Source organism: Peromyscus leucopus, chromosome 4 (assembly GCF_004664715.2).
Source record: "Peromyscus leucopus breed LL Stock chromosome 4, UCI_PerLeu_2.1, whole genome shotgun sequence".
Classification (NCBI taxonomy): Eukaryota; Metazoa; Chordata; class Mammalia; order Rodentia; family Cricetidae; genus Peromyscus; species Peromyscus leucopus.
This window is the reverse complement of record NC_051066.1, coordinates 80,451,630-80,472,550: the sequence shown is the minus strand read 5'-3', so window position 1 is coordinate 80,472,550 and position 20,921 is coordinate 80,451,630. Positions and strand designations below refer to the sequence as shown.

Sequence of the window (20,921 nt, the reverse complement as noted above, 5' to 3'; positions counted from 1 at the left end):
TGGAGGAAGTGTGTCACTGTGGAGGTGGGTTTTAAGGTCTCATATATGCTCAAGATACCACTCAGGGTCTTAGACCACTTCCTGTTGCCTGTAAGCCAAGATGTAGGACACTTAGCTACCTCTCCAGCACCATGTCTGCCTGCACGCTGCCATGTCCCATCAGGATGATAATGGACTGAATCTCTGATCTGTAAGCGAGCCACCACAATTAAATGTTTTCTTTAATAAGAGTTGCCATGGTCATGGTGTCTCTTCACAGCAACAGGAACTCCAACTAAGACACTTAAAAATACTGTCAAAGGAAATCAAGCAATACCACTGTAAATAGGAACTGATAATGCTTGCTGTGGTGGTTCATCTTCATTGTTAGTTTGATTGGATTAAGAAACGCCAGGGCATGAGTGAAGGACACCTCTGGGTGTGTGGTTGAGAGCATTTCTGGAGAGGATTCACCAAGGGAAGAGGAGTCACCTTGAACGTAGGTGGCACCATCACATGAGCTGGAGTCCTGCACTTAAAAAAGGGGGAGGGCAATCACTGGGATCCACAGTCTCTTCTCTCTGCTGTCCAGTCTGCTGAGGTGTGAGCAAGCCATCTCACACTCTTGTTGCCACAGAGGGCAGCCAATCCTGCCTCCACACCACCTCTGTCATCATTCACCATCCCCTCAAACTGGGATCCAGATAAGACCTTTCAACCCAAGAGTTGCTCCTTGTCAGATACTCAGTCACAGCAGCTACAAAAAGAGTCAATACTCTGGCCATGAACAGAAATTAATTTGCAAGGACAAACAGAAGTCCGGGCTTTTACGTTCTAAAAATTCTCAGCCTGCATTTTCTGTTCCAAAAGGAGTCCAGCCTGGGTTAAGAAGTCTAGCCTGAGTTAAAGGACTTTAAAAAACACATGGAAATTTTCTTCTGACTAACAGAGATGTCTGGGAAAATTAGGAAGAGAATAACTTCTCAGTTTGTGATTCAGGGCTGTTCCATAAGGCTGGACACCATGGAAACATTCATTCACACCAGTGGAAGTCTGTGTCCCACATTCTAGAAACAGTACCAGAGATGAGCCCTCCTTGGAAGGATGGCCGACTTCCTGGAAAAGACAGCAAAGCTCGGGGAGGAGAAAGAGAGGTCCCAGTCAGACTCTGCAGACCCAGCTTGTGCTGGTCATGTACACCGAGCAACATCTGCAGGCAGAAGCTTGTGGAAGCCTCCAGTGCAGCGGTTCTCAACCTGTGGGTCACAACCCCTTTGGGGTCACATCTCAGACATCCTGCCTATCAGATATTTACATTATGATTCATAACAGTAGCAAAATTACAGTTAGGAAGTAGCAACGAAACAATGTTATGGTTGGGGGTCACCACATGAGGAACATGTTAAAGGGTCGCAGGTTTGGAAGGTGGAAAACCACTGCCCCAATAGAAGAGACCAGCAGCAGTCCCTGCCTCCCAATGGTGACCAGAGAAGCTGAAACCATGCAAGCCGCAAGCAACTGCTGCTGGCAGACCTCACCACTCCCTAATTTGCTGTTCTAAATATTGTCCCTGACATCCGGTACCAAGTGAGCTTTTATCTTATCACAACTTGGTAAATATTATGATAAGTTGTGGTTTTTGTGACCACAGAAGTAACTTTTTCGTTTATGAAAAGGGTGGCCAGAAAAATCAGCGGCAAGAGCCTGAAAGCAATTACATCTTTGTTGTTCGGCAGTTTGGCCTGATGTCAAGGGGGTTTATAGCCAAGCGAGGACTTTGTTTTGTACTTTGGGTGTTTTGTCCCCCAAAGTAATCCAAAAATTAATGTACCAGAAGAAAATAATATGTTTGTGTAGTATGTTGTGAGAGCTGAAGCTTGTTCTGGACGAATACCGTGGGAATTATTCCCTTATCAATAGGGAGAGGTGGTGTATTCTTAAACTTGGATCCGTATCTCACTTTGGTCAGTGATACCGCTACAATGGCAGAAAGGTCCAAAAGGCAGATTAGAATCCTCCCTCCCTCCCTAGCTCCCTCCCTCCCTCCCTCCCTCCCTCCTCCCTTCCTCCTTGTAGTGTATGGAGGTATATAGATGACAAGTCTTCATAACAAAAATATTTAGCCTGCTGGTTTCAACAAGATAAAGTACTCCTAAACTCAATTTCAAAAGAACAAATAAACGTCACAGTAGGAATTTCTCTCCCTCCTTCCCTGAAGCAGTTTTTTGCTCTGTACTTAAATAAGCCCCCTGAGATACAGGAAAGGTTTTTACATATCCAAGCCCGTTTTAATGTAGCCTGAGCATAGCCATTTCTTTTACCATTTATTATAAAATAAAACTTGGGGACAAATATTAAAGATAAAAACCTGAGATGATAGCAAGTCACCGAGACACACTGCCACCATACTTCCAGGCTCCAAAGGGCTTGCGCCACCCCTTGGCCCCTTCTCTTCTTCTCCCAAGGGCCTTACTTTCCCTTGTCCCGAGTCCACCGGGGTACTCCATGCTCCATTAAGGCCAGATGAATGTGAATCCCACCTGCCAGCCAAACACTCTGCTCCACTGGACATCAGACCACAACATAGACAAAATTCCCATAACACCCGAGCCCTCTAGGGAAGAAGTCACTGGGCAGTTCTGAAAAGCACCCAGGACACAGTCCTTTTTTGGAACTTTGGGGAATCCTCTACTTTGGACAGGATCTTCTTTACACCTTCCCACGGTGGCTTAGACAAGCAGGCCCAGAGGCATTGGCATTCTAGCTAAAGTCAAGGCAGCTTTTCTCGAGTAGGATTTGGTAACTTGTCCACAGCTTGTCAGATGCATTTGCTGTGTTGAGCGCAAATGACCTGGTTTGCATCCTTAGCCACCTGACTACTCCTTTAAGACAGGGCAGTGAGTGAGGGCCGGATGCAAAGACAGCCAGGCCACTCCTTTGTTTTCTCAAATGGAGGTTGGAAGGGAGACAGGTCTCAGAGACTGGCTTTCTCCTCCTGCTGCAAAGGGCGGGTGTATACGCCTCAGCATTCAAGTGTTTGCCAAGTGCTGTGGTAGAAATGGCCAGCCCAGCTTTTGGTTTCATGGAGTTTACCTGGAGCTAACTGATCCAGGAAGCATAGACTTACTGAGAAGCTACTACTTGGTACAGCAATACAGTGGTTCTCAGCCTGCCTAATGCTAGGACCCTTTAATACAGCTCCCCATGTTGTGGTGACCCCCAACCATAAAATTATTTCATTGCTACTTCATAGCTGTAATTTTACTACTATTATGAACCATAATGTAAATATCTGTGTTTTCCAATGGTCTTAGGTGACCCTGAGGAAAGGTTGTTCAATGCTCAAAGGGGTCGCAACCCACGGGTTTAGAAACACTGCTCTAGTAGTTTCTGGAAAGCCCTGAACATTTTAATTATGCTGCCATTTATTATGTACTGTTTTGGGTTTGAGTGTAACCCTCCCCTCCACGCTAACATGTTTAAACACTTGATCCCTAACTTTGGGGGTGGGGGGGCTGTAGAACCTTGGAATATGGGACCTAGTTAGTGGGCATAGGGTGAGCATTAAGATAGCAGCCTGACTCTGCATCCAGTCTTATCAGTTTTCTAGTCAGCCATGACATGACTGAGCTGAGACACCTTGCCACCACAGGACAAAACATTCCAGTCCCACCATGACAGACTGTGTTCCCAGGAACCATGAGCCACAATAAATCCTTCCTCCCTCCATCAGGGATTCTGTCATGGTTATGAGGTATCCTAAAACCTTCCATCTTCAAAAAGACTTTGAAGATAGAAATAATTTCCATTCCACAGAAGAAGAAACTGAGGCCTAGTGTTCAAGTAAGTTGCCTTATGTTACAGACTCCCAAATGCCAAAGCCTGTCACCCATTCTGCCTGTTCACTCTCTTTGCTAATGTTTAGACTGTTTTACACAGGACTCAGAGCCTCATCCACCCAACGACTGTGGGAAGCTAGTGGCCCTCCGTAAATCTCCAGCACGCCCAAGGATTTATCCACCTGTAATATCTGGCCCAATAATGTTTTCCCCCTTGGGTTGTAGGAATTGCTATAGCAATTAAGATACACACCTCCTTTTGTTCTCTGGCATTTAGATATTACAAACCTTGGATAGTTTTGAAGCAAGGCAGCAAAAGCCTTCCACAAATGAGTTCACTTCAGAAGGAAACAAAAATCTATTGGCAAGGACTGAACTATGACTTGTCAAAGACGTGCAAGCTAATTTTTTTTTCTAAATTCATGTTTTCACTTGTCAAACAATATGTGATCACAAAGTCTGTTGTAATATTCATTTTTGGAAATTCGCCAGCATTATTATTATGATAGAGTATTCTCATGGCATTAAGAAATAATGTTCAGATACAAGGGGAAGATGTTTAAAAATACAGGATGTTGACTCATGTAAAATTCTTGTCTGGATTAAATTCTCAAATTCTGTTAGTAATTTAAAATCAAGGCTGAGATTATAGCTTATTTGGTGAAGTACTTTGATCCTCAGGGCCCAGATGAAAAGGGCAGGGCATGGTGGCACTCATTTGTAATCCCATGTGGCGACAGATATCCATGGGGGAGTCATTGGCTGGCCTGCTTGGTCTACTTGGTGAGTTCCAGACCTGCAAGAGACCCTGTCTCAGAAAAAAGTTGATGGTGTCTGAGGAACATCTGAAGTTGTCCTCTGGCCTCCACACTCGCATGCACTCATGTGTACTCCACACATATGAACACACACAAAAGTTTAAAGATTTATTTTGACTTACGTGTATGTGTCTATATGAGTGTATGGCACATATGTGTGGTGCCTGGGGAGACCAGAGGCAGGCATCAAATCTCCTGGAGCTGGAGTTACCCACTCAATGTGGGTGCTGAGAACTGACCTAGGGTGCTTTGGAAGAGCAGCAATTGCTCTTAACTACCAAGACATCACTCTAGAACCCCCTCCCCAAAGAATTGTGCAAGTACTTCGGCATTAATTTGAACACCTAAATTAATTTGAACACAGGCATAAATTTGTCATGACCTGGTGGTTGGGGCACTGACTTAAGATCTAAGGGTGGTCTCTGAACAGTCCAGGTCAGTGGCCAGAAAACTCTTTCTTCTAGCTCTAGGAATTAGCAACTCAGTTCTAACCCAGTCAGAACACACCCTTCCCCTGGCCACAGCAACTAGTTCTGGAATACACCTGCAGTCTCACTGGGCCAATGAGATGGGTAGGGAGTCCCAACAGCCTCCTCGGGAATGTTTCCTTGCTCCTAAGAGAGAAGCAGAGGATGAGCGCCCCCCCTCTGTCTCGGGACGTATGCTCCTTGAGATACAAACCCAGGCATAATTACAGTGACATCAGTCCTCACCCCTAGAAACACTGGTATGCAGAACTGGATTCAGACAACAGCATCTCTGTAAAAAGCGATGAGATATTACTGAAGACCACCTGGAGTTTACTCAACTTTTGGGTGCTTTTACGGATGCGGGCATACTTTCTTATCATTTAAACCATCCATACTGGGCACTGGTGCTATAACCAGGGTGTTCCTGACCAGCACTGGCCATACCAATTCCCTTGGCATAATTACAACTTTACAATAATCATATTACAAAAATATATACCTGAGATCATCATTAGCCATTTAACTCCATGGATAGGAAACTAAGATACAAATTAGAAAGGGTCAGAATTTCTTTCCCTCATTCCCCAAGCAGCTTCTATTGCATATTTAAATAAATCCTCTGAGATATAAGGAGCTTTTCATGTCCAAGTCCATCTTAAGGTACCTGCTAACCTGAGCCCAGTAGAGAAGAATTTACTGGGTAATTCTGGAAATGACCCAGGCATTGTTATTTCTAGAATCCATGGGAACCCAGTGCTTTGGACAGGGCCTTCTTTATACCTAAATGTGGCCTTTTAATGAACAGGCTAATAAATAAAACAGACCATTTTTAAACGAAACACAAATGGTCAATAACTTTTTAAAAAAATGTTGAATGTCCTTAGTCATCAGGGAAATGCAAACTAAACTACTTTGAGATACCTCAGTCAGAATGGCTCTCATCAGGAACTCTGACAATAAACTTTGGAGAGGATGTGGGGATAGGTGACCCTTACTGTTCGTAGGGGTGAACATTAATACCATCATGGGCGTCAGTGTGGAGGGTTCTCGAAACATACAAAGTAGAACTGCCACACAACCCAGCTGGTCCACTCCTGGGCATATACTCACAGAACTCCACATCCTAACACGGGGATATGTTGCATATTCATGTCCATTGCTGCTTTAGTCACTGGAGGAAGGAAATGGGGCCCACCTCGATGTCCCTCAACAGATGAAGGACGTAGAAAATGTAATGCACATATACAGTGGAACTTGGGTCAAGGACGTGAATACACATAACTTCAGCTCTCACAGTGGCTGGCTTCAGTACTCATGTTCCCGTGACAGTTCCGAGTGGCATACTCCTCTAAGCAGAGGAAGATGGGAACAGATTCTCAAGGCTGGGAACACGTAGAAATATTTCCCCCACAGCACTCCAGGGTGTCACGGCTAAGACAGTTGTCAGGGGAAGCTTTGGAGCATCGGCACAGGCAGCCGTGTGCCAGCTTTTGGAAGTGAAGATTTCACACTGGGCTGAGGCTGGCTTGGGTACAGGCCTCCCCCAGCTGGTCCTGTTGGGGAAACCCCAGCTTCTAGAATAGTGGGACTGCTTGGAAGAGACGAGAATCTCAGAGACACAGAGTTGCTATCCTTGAAGCGTGCAACTCTGTCACAAGCAGTCTGTTTTAAGAAAGATGAAACTCCCAGACTTCTCACATGGAAGAGGCTGTGGAAGCCAGAAAACAAGGGAGGATCCAGCAGGAAGAGCCTCCCCAGGTCACATACCCAGCCCTGGCCACTAAATGGGAGCACTCTGCTGAACAATAGAGGCAGGAGGGTTTTCTGGTCAGAAAGAAGGACGCGATGAGCAAGGCAAAGGCTGGCAAAAGCAAACGCCTGTCCCGTGGGTGTAATAGATCTCCCTAGACATTCCGTTCTACAGAAAGCTTAATTAAATTTAATGGTCAAACCTCTCTCGGTGCTAGGAGGCATTTTAATGTGGTATTTCGGCTCTGGGTGGACCAAAATCAGTCTTCCTTGCCTCGCTGCTCTCTCTTTGAAATGAAACAAACTTCCTTATTAGCACCATAACTCTCACGATGGCCCAGCATCCTCATATCTGCCAAAGCCCCTTAAGACACCTGAGAGGGACATCACACAGACACTGGGCTGCACAAGTCAGAGGGTGCTCCCTATGGGACAGACATTGGTATCCTGACCATCTTGGTGCTTCCAGGTGTCTAGCTTAGAGTTGTTTGATACATAAATGAAAAGAAGAAAGTGGGGAGGGAAATAAACAAGGAAGAAGAGAATGAAGACAAGAAAAATTCACGGCTCAGAAGAGTTATAGTTAGAGAATGTTGTGTCCCAGGTAGAGAGCAGAAGATGAGATGGGGTATTGATCTAGAAGAGGACGCTAGGGAACTGCATGCCATGCTCCTGTATTGACCAGGCAATACTTCTTCCTTCCTCCATCTCTGCTCCTCTTCAGGTCCTCTGTCACCGCTGGGACTCAGGGAAGTTGACTTCACTCCCGGTGAGTCTGCTTGTCTGAAGTTAATTCCATTCTCTTGCCACAGATTGGCTCAAGAGTGATCACACGAGCTGACTGAGTCCACAGAATGCAAAGTTGGTTTGCTAGCAGGTGCTGGGAGAATCCCCGGAAGTGACTGACTCCCTTTTTTTAAAGCCTGGAAGTACCGCTTCTGGTGACTAGTCTGTGATGGATTTGTTGGCCAAACCTCACCTTGTCTATTGGTGCTCATGAGAGGGAATGGTCAAAGCTCTGCTTCTGGTGGTGTGACTGTGACCTGTGTGGTAAAGGGGGAGGGGGTCAGTAAGGATTCTCATTGCTGGGCTGAGGTAGCACAGGCCTTTAATCTCAGCCCTTGGAGGCAGAGGCAGGCCTATCTCTGAGTTCTCCTCTACAGAGCAAGTTCCAGAACAGCTAGATCTACCCTGTCTAGAAAAAACAAAACAAAAACAAAAACAAAACCAAAACAAACAAACAAACAAAAAAGAAGGATTCTCCTCTCATACAGTTCTCACAGAACTGCTGGATCGATGGAATGCAAAGTAACTCTTGAAGGACAGGAGAGGCAGCAACCCAACCAGTACCAGTAAAGGCAGAATTGTTTTCTCCATCTGACCCAATCTACATTCCCTTCTATGGTCCTGTCAGCACTCTGGGTGGTGCTGATAGCTGGTGTCTTAAATAATAAACATTTTACTTCACCAGACAGTGATGACCTCACTCAAACTTTATAGCTTTTATTTCTTGCTGTCTGAAGCTAAAATAGAGTTAGGGCGGCTTCCAGTAAAAGCACAACACAAAGAAGTAATGAAAGTGCAAAGTAAAGAGGAAGGGAGGAGTTTACGGAACCAGAGAAAACAGTGGAAAGCTAGAATGATTGAACCCCAAACCGGTTCTCAACTGTCTACTAGTCAAAGAAAGGCAGGGACTTTCATTTGTTTGCTTCTGGCCTTTCGAGACAGATTTTTGCCCCTTAGCTCAGGCTGTCCCAGAACTGACTATGTAGACCAGGGTAGCCTCACACTTGCGGCAATCTTCCTACCTCAGCCGCCAGAGTACTGGGATTACAGGCATGAGGCACGGTAGTTGAGCAAGAAACAGATTTTTAAAACCAACAGCATGCAAGGCATGATGCCAGATGACAGAAGAGTTACAAAAATGTACAAGATATAACTCCCACCTTCGAAGAGTTTCTAAGATAAGTAAGGTGTGAAACACCTTTGTTAGAAATGATTGTAACATAGTCATTTGGGGCGTGTACATGTAGTATGCTATCTAGGGACAAAAATCTCCACCAGCAATGAGAGGAGAAAGATTAGTCCTCGATTTGAAGTTTCAGTCGAAGAAGGGATGTCTGACTGGAACTTGAGTGGGGTTTGAATTTGACAACTGGAGGCACGTGATAGCCAGAGCAAGAACACAGCACTGTTAAGGAAGGGTGAGGGGCATTCTTGGTGTGAGGGTGGCTGTCAATCAGTGAGAATTAGAGAGAGCAGGGTATGAGGTTATCAAGGGGCATTGAGGTCAGCTGGATGCCATGCTCTGGATTTAAAACATCATTCTGCAGGGAACAAGTAAAAGCTACTGGAAGTCTCTGCATAGGAAAGCAGTGTGGACATAGATGTTCACTGATAATCCATGTGGGTGGTGCCTCTCCCAGGATAAGAATTCAAAGTGTGGTTGCGTGTTCAACTAGTACATTTCCATCAGAAACTTACCATCCTCCTGTGCCGTTCTGAGTTCCCTTGACAATTTCTCATCACATTGGTTCTAAGTCAGTTATTCCCCAAGAGAAGACAGAAATTCATCATCTTCCCCTTTATGATTTCCTCCTCTGTCATCAAACACATCAGTAGGCATGAGTTTTATCATAATTCAATTCACGCCTTCCACCCACCTTAATTACATGCGTTTCCACTTGATAATAATTCATGGGAGTATTCTACAAGACTGGGAAGTTAAACTTCTCTTTGACTTGGCAAATATTTAGGGAGAATTCCTGCAGAGATATACAGGGTAGCAAGATGCTTTGTGTTGTTCTTCTATGAGTATGAGAAAGGCTTCGAGTCACTGAAGGCTCAGGATTCTTCCGCTGCTTGGAACTATGGACTTCAGCTCTGGAGGCTCCGCTGGAATTAACCTTTGGCATGTAATGAGGGCAAGAGCTCTGAAAATGATTTCAGCAACCACTACCAAAATCTTTGCTTCCACTCACCCAAGGCCTTGATATCAGTCACTACCAGTAAGGAGCACATGAGTTGAAACTGGTTGGTTGTTGAGGAGCAGGGTCCTAGGGTCCATCTTGTTCGTCTCTGAACTGCCCTCCTCCTCTCAACCCAGTCTGATACTTGATCAACCATCTAATGTTAGAGAAAGCTCTCTGAAAAGCCATCTCTCATTCCTCTAGGCTGAGTCAGATGTCCACTCCTCCTCTGTGTTATCATACAACTGTGTATTTCTCCATAATAGTATGACCAACATGCTAAGGTATCTAACATCTAGATACTTAAAAAAGCATCATGAGTTTTATATCTATTTTTTTAAGTTTTTTTTATTTAATTTATTTATATTTTATGTATGAGTGCTCTACATGTACACTTGCATATACACTTGCATGCCAGAAGAGGACATCAGATCCTATTATAGAAGGTTGTGAGCCACCATGTCATTGCTGGGAATTGAACTCAGGACCCCTGGAAGAGCAGCCTGTGCTCTTAACTGCGGAATCATCTCTCTGGCCCCTACATCTATTATCTTATCCTGACTTCCTATTGACTCTATGAGAGATGCCCTTTTTATTATCCTCATTTTAGTGATGAAGAAGATGAAGCCAAGCATGGTTAAGTGACTTTTCCAACATCACACAGCCTAGGAGTACTGGAAAGGGATTGTTTTCACACCCTTTGACCTGGAGCTCATTCTGAAGTTCTTTGCTTTAATTTTATAAGGCTTCTGTACGCATATCCATTTTACTTCCTCTCTGATGGATTCCGCCTCTGATTTCTGGGGATTCTCTGTTGTGGGTCAACTCCATTCCTCTCAGCATCTCTGTCTACCATCACAGCGTGCAGTAAATAGCAGGTGTTTAACCAGCGAAGGCAGCTGCATGGGTGAGGACTTGAGTTCAATGACATTTCCCTCCTGGAATGCACCAGTTTGTAGAAAACCTTCATCTTATGCTGGTTGGAAACTCATCATATCTCACAGAGGAAGAAGAGCCAGCTCTGCCTCTCCCCTACCTGAAGAGTTCAGTCACAAACATTTTCCCTCTAGGTCAGATGTCCCAGGTGAGAAAGAATTTTCAAAAAAAAAAAAAAAAAAAAAAAAAAAAAAAAATTCAAAAAAGACTAACTGGAAAAGAGACAAAAGACACTTCCCTTGCAACAATAGACATTTTCTCTCTACTGCTTTCTCACCCACATAAATACATCTTGGACAAACCTTGCACATGCGTGCTATTTCATTTTTTTTTAATAAAAGAAATCCATTTCTTTTTCTTTCTTTCTTTGTTTTTTTTTTTCTTTTTTCTTTTTCTTTTTCTTTTTTTTTTTTTTTTTTTTTTTTTCTTTTTTTTTTTTTTTTTTTTTTTTTTTTGAGAGAGAGAGAGAGAGGGTTTCTCTGTGTAGCTTTGCACCTTTCCTGGAACTCACTCGGTAGCCCAGGCTGGCCTCGAACTCACAGAGATCCATCTGCCTCTGCCTCCCGAGTGCTGGGATTAAAGGCGTGCACCACCACCGCCCGCAAGAGATCCATTTCTGAAGGCACATGCCAAGTCTTCATCCAAGTGAAGACGACCCTCACCCTTCCTCCACTGCCTAGCCCTGCTCTCTGCCCAGTGGCACAGAAGCCCAGACCCTGGATCTGGGCTATAGCAGGACCCCCACCCATGTGGATGAATTACAAGGGAATTCTTTACTAACTCTCACTTCCTGTTCCGGTGCTTCTTCCCCGTCTGCACTTAATCAGGCGATAGGAGCAACCATAATTCTAAGTGTCATAATTTCTTTTCAATCTAAGCTACAGGAAACAGACAAACTGAAGAGTGGGTTTTCTCCCAAAATTCTCAGATAACCAGTAAAGTCTATCAAGGAATGTGTTTGTCCCCAGATCTCACAGTACTTCCCATGGCGAGGGACCCTTTGCTCAGCACAGGGCTTTGCCGCTTCTACATGTGGCAAGAAATAGAAAGGCATGGTTGATTTGAGGTTGAGAGCAGGGTTCCTCTCAGGAAGAGAGTTTCTTTAGGTCCTGAAGATGATGGCAGCAGAGCATTCTGGGTAGTATGACAAAGGGAAGGACATATAGCATGGTTAAGCAAACCAACAGGAAATTAAGAGTTGGCAGAGAGATGTACCAAGGAGAGAGAGAACAGAGGCTGTAATCAACAGAACAATACAAATAGTTCTCCTTTAAGAACAGCGCTGTGGAAGACCGTTGGCTGTGTGGTTTTGTTTTTTGTTTGTTTTTGTTTTTTATGTACTGTGAGGTTTTCTTTTGTTATCTCAAACAATTCTGATTCAGGAGGACGCTTGATACTTCCAGAGACTTGGGTCAGGAAGATTCCAGGGAAGAAAGAAAATGGTAGAGTGCCCAGTGGGGTGACCCGGAGCAGTGAAGGTCGGGGGGCGGGGCGGGCAGGCGGTGGCTGTGGAATATAGATCAGAATCTTGCTGCAGAATCTCAATCAGAGATGACCGAGGAGGACCTGAGTTACTCCAAGTCTCACCCCAAGAGACTGCGAAGAACACAACTCTTCCAATGTGCGGTTGAAGACTTTCCACACAGACGCCCCCAGGGCCAGCCCCAGGCACCTGGGGGATGTGAAGATCCATGCAGCTGAGATTTGAATTACAGATCCATGAGATGTTCCTTAGATTGCTTTGCTGTTTAGTTTTCCCTTTTAATAAATAGGTGATTTTCTGGGATTATAACAATTTTGATTTCTAGGATTCTGAAAAGTGCAAGGGTGAGTGAATGTAGAATTCTTCTCCCCCACAAAAGGAGATCCAATGTGTTTTGAAGATGTGTGTGTGTGTGTTTTCATTGAACCAGGGTCTCTGGGTATATCTTGGGCTGATCTTGAACTCACAAACCTCTAGTGCTAGGATTACAGGCATACCTCCTTACACCTGGGGCTAAAAGAGAAGTTCTTGACTTGGGAGACTCTCCGATTTTAGAATAGGCATTGGGTGTCAGTGTGACACTCGAATCAACTGGTTAGCTTACACCCAACCTGACTCCTTGTACCTTTTCATGTGTGTGCAATGAGGGGCAGAGGGCAGAAATCTTGAGTTTAGGAGCTGAAGTGTCAGAACTCTGACCTGGAGGAGAAGAGCCATTCTTCAGTATTCTGGTTGAGGAGGTTTTGTGTCCTAGCCCCTGTGCCACACTGGAAGATCCCGGTTTGACTGGAGGTTTTGCTTTTTGTTTTTGTTTGTTTGTTTTGGTATGTATGTGTCTCTCTGTGTGTGTATATCTGTGTGTATGTCTGTGTACATGTGTATACATGTGTGTGTGTATACACGTTTGTGTGCTTGTGTACATGTATGTGCCGGTGCCTGTGGAAGGCAGAATTGGACTTTGGCCGTCTTTCCCGTCACTCTTCATCTTATTTCTTGAGACAGGATCTCTCACTAAACCTAGAGCTGACCATAGTGGCTACTGTCCGACCAGCACAGCCCAGGCATCCCCCTGCCTCTCTCCTCAGCACTGAGACACAGGTTTTATCCACTGGACCATCTCCCCAGGCCCTGGGTGAGAGTTTTGATGCTTCCATCTCTTTCTCAGAAGCTCCTTCTGTCCTGGAGTTGGGGTGGCGATATGTTTTAATGGATGAGCAGGGACACGGACGAGGCTTTAAAGACCAAACCAACCCCCCGAGAAGAAGTTGTCCCTGGGACTTCTGAGGTTTGTGAAACTTGAGGAGTGAAAGTAAAAGATTCACCATTTTCAGGAGCTTTCTTTCCTCTTCCCCACAGTCCCCACCAGTGACTCGTCCTGGGTATTGGAAGCTGTCTGGTGACAACCCCAGGCTGAGAGAGACAAGACACAATAAGCATTTCAGAACACATCTCACAATGTGATCATCAACATGTAATATGAGCCCGGCTTAGTTAAATAAAATGTGAAAGCCGTATTAACGACCCTTTCGGCTGTCCAACATAGCATTTTATTTTCCTTTCCAAGAAGGCAGAGCAGAGGGCCAGCAAATAAATTATAGATGAAACCTCCATCATATGTTTATAAATACACTAACATTAGCATTTTACTTCCTCATAAATCTGCAGCAAGCATTCAGGCACAAGATAGAAAGCCCTGTAAAACAATGATATATTCTCTGCTCGCAGGCACTGACTAGTGGCCCATTCACTCCTGGCTCCGTTCTTTGAACACGCTCCCTCCGCTCATGCCCCCTCATTTAAAATCCATTTTAATTTAAAGATGCACAAGGCAGTGCTCGTGGTACATTTACTCAGCCTAGTTATACATCATGGAGCAAGGAAAAGAAAATTGTTTCATCTAGAGATACGGTTCAATGTGGTCACCACTGAACAGTGGAGTAATTACCATATCAGGCCCACTCAAAATGCACTCAGGGTGTTCTGTGACCTATCATCTGCTAATCTGCATAGTGAAGTATAGCTTCATAACTATAAATTGCTGACTTAATTAAAACCAGGACCTTTCTGTCATTTAATTACAGGGAGAAAGGTTATTGCTTAAATGCAATTTTCCAAATGTGATTTCTTAACAGTTATTAACTGCTTCACCATCATTTATTGTTTCAGATTTTTCAATTTGAAAATACTCCCTGTGACAGAAGTAATGACTTCATGAAAAACTCAATCTAGAGGGAGCCGGCCGGCCCATTTGTTTCTCATAAGTGAGCCAACGGGAAGCTGGAAAATGTCACCGGAGGATCCTGGGATGACTCTGATTCTCGGGGAGTAATTAAAACCCAGGAGGTTGTAGCAGAGATGGGGTGAGGTTTGCAGACATTTTAAAGGTGATCGCTCCCTCGCACCCTAGCTGGCAGGTGTGTTTGCCTTTTCAAATATGAGCCCCGGGGTGGTGGGTGGCAGGGAAGTTAACCCTGGCCTGTGCTCAAGTCGACGTGTGGTAGTGTGAGCTGAAAGAGGCCACAAAGACCACACCTCAGGTCCGCCCCCAGCTAGGCATCACTTGAGAGTGGATATGCTCTTGGTAATGCATTTCTGCAGCTAGAATTTTGTCTCCCAAGAATGTAGCTGCACTGCCAGTTTGGACTTGGTAGAGAGCCACACCATGAAAAAAAGAGTTACATGTTCTTATTTCCATGCCCTGCTTAAATCTTGAATGGCTGTGTCTTCTTCTCTTTTTCTCTGTTTTATTGCATGCGGCCTGGAACTTACACACATAAACCCCAGTGACCAGTGAAACTGGCCAGTCAGATAAGCTGGGCAACTTAGTACCTGCCGTATCGGATCATCAGTGACAGGAGGCGTACGTGTTTTCTCAGTCCCTGTGGCTGCCGATGGAGACCTGTGACACTGTAGACAGAGTTTTCCACTTCACATTGCAGCTCTCATTCCAGCCAGATCCAGGAGGTTTGCTGTGGTGGAATGCCGGGTCCCTTCCCTGGCCCCAACAGCTCTATGTTAAAATGAACAAACGCACTTTCTCTGTCCGGATGAATAAGACCCCTCACAGAGCTGCCTTAAGTTTTCGTTTTGCCTTGGAGAGGGTTAAAACTGAAGTTGTCCAGACGAAGAAGCAAAAACTCTCCAAACTTCTGTGTTTTGTAGCCGTTTCTCTTGGCTTTATTCATTGTGGCAGATACATAAAAATGAGTAATGGGGACATCATGAAATCTTAATCAGATTATTAATAATCCCTGTGCTCTCCATCAGCAACGTGCTTTGCAGTTTTCAAAGTGTCTGCATCCACTTTACTGATTTCAGTTCAATTAAGCAAATATTTTAGTAACACAAATACCAGGAAGCCAGGAGGACTCCTTGGCCACAGTCAGTCAGGGGCAACCATCGGCTTCTTAACCCGGTTCTCGAAGGCAGAAGGGGAGAAAGGAGCCCACACTTACACCACCGCCTTCGCTTTTAGTTTCCTCTTTAATGGAGTTCGTTATTTGACCTCTGATGTGTTCTGACTGCTCTCTCCCCACACTCTGTCTTACAGCCCTCCCATCCTTCCCAACCCTCCCAGGCCCTCTCAGGTTCCTGACTTCGTGGTTGGTTTTATGACCCATTTAGTTCAACCACCCACCTGTGTGACCATCAGACTGGAGTGTCCACTGGAGTCTGGTGGGTACACTGGTGGCCACACATGTAAAGGACACGATTTCCCATTGCCTGAAACAATTAGTAACACAGTTCAACAGTGACAGGCAGAACTCTGCCCCGCTCATCACCAAATCCCTCCTCCATTGGTACTTGACTGTTGACAGACCCATTCTTTTTTTTTTACTTATTTATTTAAAAAAAAAACTTTTTTAAAATTTTTTTTTAATTTTTACCTACCAATCCCAGTTCCCTCTCTATCCCCTTTTCCTGCCTCCCCACCTCCTCCCATCCCACCCCTCATCTACTCCTCAGAGTGTGTAAGGCCTCCCTTGGGGAGTCAACAAAGTCTGGCATGCTAAGTTGAGGCAGGACCAAGCCCCTCCCTGCTGTGTCAAGGCTGAGCAAGGTAACCCACCCTAGGAAACATGTTCCAAAAAGCCATTTCATGCACCCGGGATAGGTCCTGGTCCCACTGCCAGGCTCCCCAAACAGATCTAGCTACCTAACTGTCACCCACATTCAGAGGGCCTAGTTCAGTCCCATGCATGTTCCCCAGATGACACAGGTCAGAGTCCATGAGCTCCCACTATCTCGGGTCAGCTGTCTCTGTGGTTTTCCCATCATGAGCTTGACCTCACTTGCTCCTATGATCCCTCCTTCATCTCTTCAACTGAAGTCTAGGAGCTCAGCCCAGTGCTTGGTTGTGGATCACTGCATCTGCTTCCATCAGTTACTGGATGTAGGTTCTATGATGACAGTTAGGGTAGTCACCAATCTGATTATAGGGAAAGGTAAGGTCAGGCACCCTTTCCATTATTGCTAGGAGTCTTAGCTGGTATTGTCCTTGTGGATTCCTGGCGATTTCCCTAGCACTAGGTTTCTCCCTTAACCCCCTAATGGTTTCCTCTACCAAGATAGCTCTTTCATTGCTCTCCCTCTCCGTCCCTCCCTCCACTGGGCCATCTCAGTCCCTCCTGTTCCCATCCTCCATCCCTTCTCTTCTATGCCCCCCTCCCAGTTTACCCAGGCAGTCTTAATGATTTTCCCTTCCTGGGGCCTCCATGTGTGTCCCTATTGGGGTCTTCTTTTTTACCTAGCCTCTCTGGGGTTGTGGATTGTAGCCTGGTTATCCCTGGCTTTGTATCTAATATCCATTTAAGAGTGAGTACATACAGTGTTTGTCCTTCTGGGTGACGAGCCCATTCTCATGCAGGCCCAGGGCAGGCATCTGCAGCCACTGTGAGTTCATGATTGCAGTGATTGTGTCTTGCCCAGGAGATGGCATTTTGTAGCCTTTCTCTAATTTTTTTTTTTGTAAGAAACACATTCAAATTTGATCAAAGAGAGTAAAAGTGACTTCAGTGTAAACATTCAGAGCCTTCAATGAACACATCAACAGCCAAACTCTACCCCTGCTTCAAGTGAACAGGACCAGGAAAGCTGAGGCTCAAGTATGCTCTCTCTTGGCAAAGCATATGGCCTCCAATGACCTGTGTTGCTCTGTGGACTTCTGTCCTAGTCAGGGTTTCTATTGCTGTAATAAAATACCACGAGCAAAAGCAACTTGAGGAGGACAGGGTTTATTTCATCTTATATGTCCAGGTGACAGTCTATTATCAAGGAAGGCAGGACAGGAACTCAAGCAGGGCAAGAACCTGGAGACAGGACTTGAAGCAGAAGTCATAGAGAAGTGCTGCGTATTGGCTTTCTCCTCATGGCTTGTTCAGCTTGTTTTCCTACAGCATCCAGGACCAGCAGGCCAGGGATGGCACCACCCACAGTAAACTGGGCCCACCCACAGCAAGCATCAATCAAGAAAACACACCACAGGTTGCCCACAGGCCAATCTGGTAGGGACATTTTCTCAACTGAGGTACTTACTTCTCAGATGACTAGCCTGTGGCAAGTTGACCTAAGTACAAGCCAGCACAGCTTTTTAATCTTTCTTTTCTGGCCATTTCCCCTACCATCTCTTTTCATGCTCCAACAAGGCAGCCATCCTTGATCCTCAGTTCCACCATTCACTGCCAGCCTCTGTTTCTTGGTCACATTCCCAGAAAAGCCAATCTTGTTGTCTAAGACTGTCCCTGTTTAGGAAAAGAACAAATTATAGATCACTAAATAGGTGTGTCTTAGGACAGGGCAAGCATTAGCAGGCAGATCTAGGAGTGCAGATCAAGAATTATGTTCTTTAGGGGTCAGGGAAATGGTTTGACCAGTAAAATGCTTGCCACACCAGTATGAGGAGCTGAATTTGATTCCTGGTACTCAAGTAAAAAGACACAGCTGTAGTCCCACCACTGGAGGTTGGGAGGTGGGGTGGAGACAAGAGGTCCCTGGAGCTTGCCGGACAGCTATGTTAGCCTAATCAGCCAGCTCCAGAGCCCAGTGGAAGATGCTGTCTCTAAAACAAGGTGAACAGTTTCCTGAGGAACACCACCCAAGGCTGACCTCTGATTTCCACATATTTGCATATGCATGCACCCAAAAGAACACATACCCACATGCACATACATGTGTGTGTCTACACACACACACACACACACACACACACACACACACACACACACACACACGAAAGAATTATACTTCTTACTTAAAAAGCAAGCAAACTAATTCTTGCCAGCCTGGGCAATGTACTGAGGGTTGTTGAGCATTTTTGAGTCAAATCACATCTGTACTCTCTCCCAGTCAGTATCTCTCCAAGTGGCTAAAAATTTTTAATTTCTTAAAGAAGAAATAATTTTAAAATCTCCATCTTTATTAGGTTTCATTCTAGTCATTAACAATAGCACCACCCTCTACTTATGAGTGACAAGAGCAGAAATCTTCAAGCCAAAGAAATTCCATTGACTTAGAATGAGAAAGTAAATGACTTCCTTTTGGTAATTAATACAAATAAACTTCCCATTTTATTACTTTGTCATCTAATTAATTGACTGTTGGTTATTAATATCACTCTATCAGGAATATGGAAGAAGACAATAACAATGACTAATACACATACAAGATTGTAATCTGGAAGTGGAAAATTACTTTGTTTTTAAATTTTATTTTAATTTTATGTGTATGCGTGTGTTTTGCCTGCATGTATGTCTGTGTATTGTGTGTGTGGTGCCCACAGAGGTCAGAGAGAGGGTATGAGATCCCCTGGGTCTGGAGTTAAAGACAGCTGTGAGGCACCATGTGGATTCTGGGACTCGAACACCCTGTCGATCTTCTGGGAGAGCAGCCAGTGATCTTAACCACTGAGTCATCTTTCTAGGCCCTCAAAACTACATTTTTAAATGAATCAGATGCACAATAATGATAGAATTAATTTTGTTCTTACTGAAATTGCTTCGTATGATGAGTTCTCTTTGATCTAACAGCCTGTTTTAACACAAACAATGGCCTAGAGTCTAGCATGGGACCTGAGCAGAAGAAATTATTTCACTCTCCTCCAACTGTCCCCACCACCATTGGAAATTAGGCTTTAGAGAATACACACACACACACACACACACACACACACACACACACACACACAGTCTCTCTTTGTATTCCTAGATGTCCTGAACTTGCTATGCAGACCATGCTGGCCTTGAACCTACAGAGATCTGCTTGTCTTTGCCTCCTGAGTGCTGGGATTAAAGGTGTGCGCCACCATGCCTAGTTCTATATTTTATTAAATAACTGGCTATTTTTAAAAATTATTGTCCAAGCTGGAGTGTGTGGCATGCAAAAAGACAAGGTGAAGACCATTGCTAGATGCGCATGCTGGCTTTTATTTGGGTGTGTGTATGACCATCCATTTCCAGGTGCACACATCCATACACATTCATGCAGAGGCCAAGGAGGACACTGGGGGCCCTGCTTTATCCCTCTCCGCCTTATTTCCTTGAGGCCAGTCTCTCTCTTAACCCTGCTCTTGCTGTTTCATCTAGGCTGGAATTCAGGAAGCCCCGGGGACCTTCCTGCCCCCACACCATCCACCCCCAGCACGGAAGTTAGCCGTGCCTTACCTTTACATCGTTCCTAGGAACGGGATTGGAGTCTTCGTGCTTGTGCGGCATGCACGCTTACCGTTCAGCCACCTCCTCAGCCCCGACGTGAAGACGTGCCTGTTGGAGCTGAACAACTCTGCTGACTGACGCTGCTAGGTGCATCCCTCTGCACCTGTATTAACTCCTTTCTGTTGCAGTGGTAAAACACCACGACTAAGGCACCAGCTGGGGACCAAGTGTTCACACGTCAAGCCTGTGGGGAGACATTTCTCATTCAAACCTGCACACATTCCCGTCTGTCAGGTTTTTGTTTGTTTGTTTGTTTTTTGTTTGTTTGTTTTTGTTTTTTGTCTTTGTAGCAGCTTTATTCAGACATGATTTAAACATTGCAAAGTCCACTCATTCAGTGGGAGTTCCTGATCAACATGCACAACGGCCCGATCTCTAGTAGCACAAAAAAACAACAAAAAACAATCGTCAGCTTTTAGCATGTTTACAAAGTTACACAACCATCACCACCATGGATTTTAGAACATTTTTAAAACAGAAAGACACCCTGCAGCCCCGGCAGTATTAACTCAGATGCCCCAGCCCTATGCAAAAAACAACCTAATCTGAATATTTGCCTACTGCAAGCATCTCATATAATATGTAGTCTTTTGTGACTGGCTTTCTTTGCATGGCATAAGATTCTCAAGGTTCATCCATGTGGTAGTATAAATTAGAACTTCATTCACAGCTGGACATGTTGGTGCACACCTTTAATCCCAGCACTAGGGAGGCAGAGGCAGGTGGATCTACACCTTGGTTACAGAGTGAGTTCCAGGACAGTCAGGGCTACACAGTGAAATCTTGTCTCAAAAAAACAAACAAACAAACAAACAAACAATAACAACAAGAAGAACTTCATCCACTTCTTTGTATCACTGAATGCATTTCCGTTCTACAGGATACAACAGGTGATCTGTCCCCCCACCAGCTCGTAGACATTCAGGTTGCTTCTACTTTCGAATTATAACGAATAAAGTTGCTACAAAC

The 20,921-nt window shown here is 44.8% G+C and overlaps 1 long non-coding RNA gene across 1 annotated transcript; it reads right to left on the bottom strand.

The window, feature by feature from the left end:
• Positions 1-17,461: 17,461 nt before the first annotated feature.
• LOC119087782 lies at positions 17,462-20,133 on the bottom strand. The gene is made up of 2 exons (XR_005091263.1): positions 19,902-20,133; positions 17,462-17,984 (listed from the first exon to the last, which is right to left on the bottom strand). It is a non-coding gene; the product is annotated as an uncharacterized LOC119087782 (long non-coding RNA).
• Between the last annotated feature and the right edge of the window lie 788 nt (positions 20,134-20,921).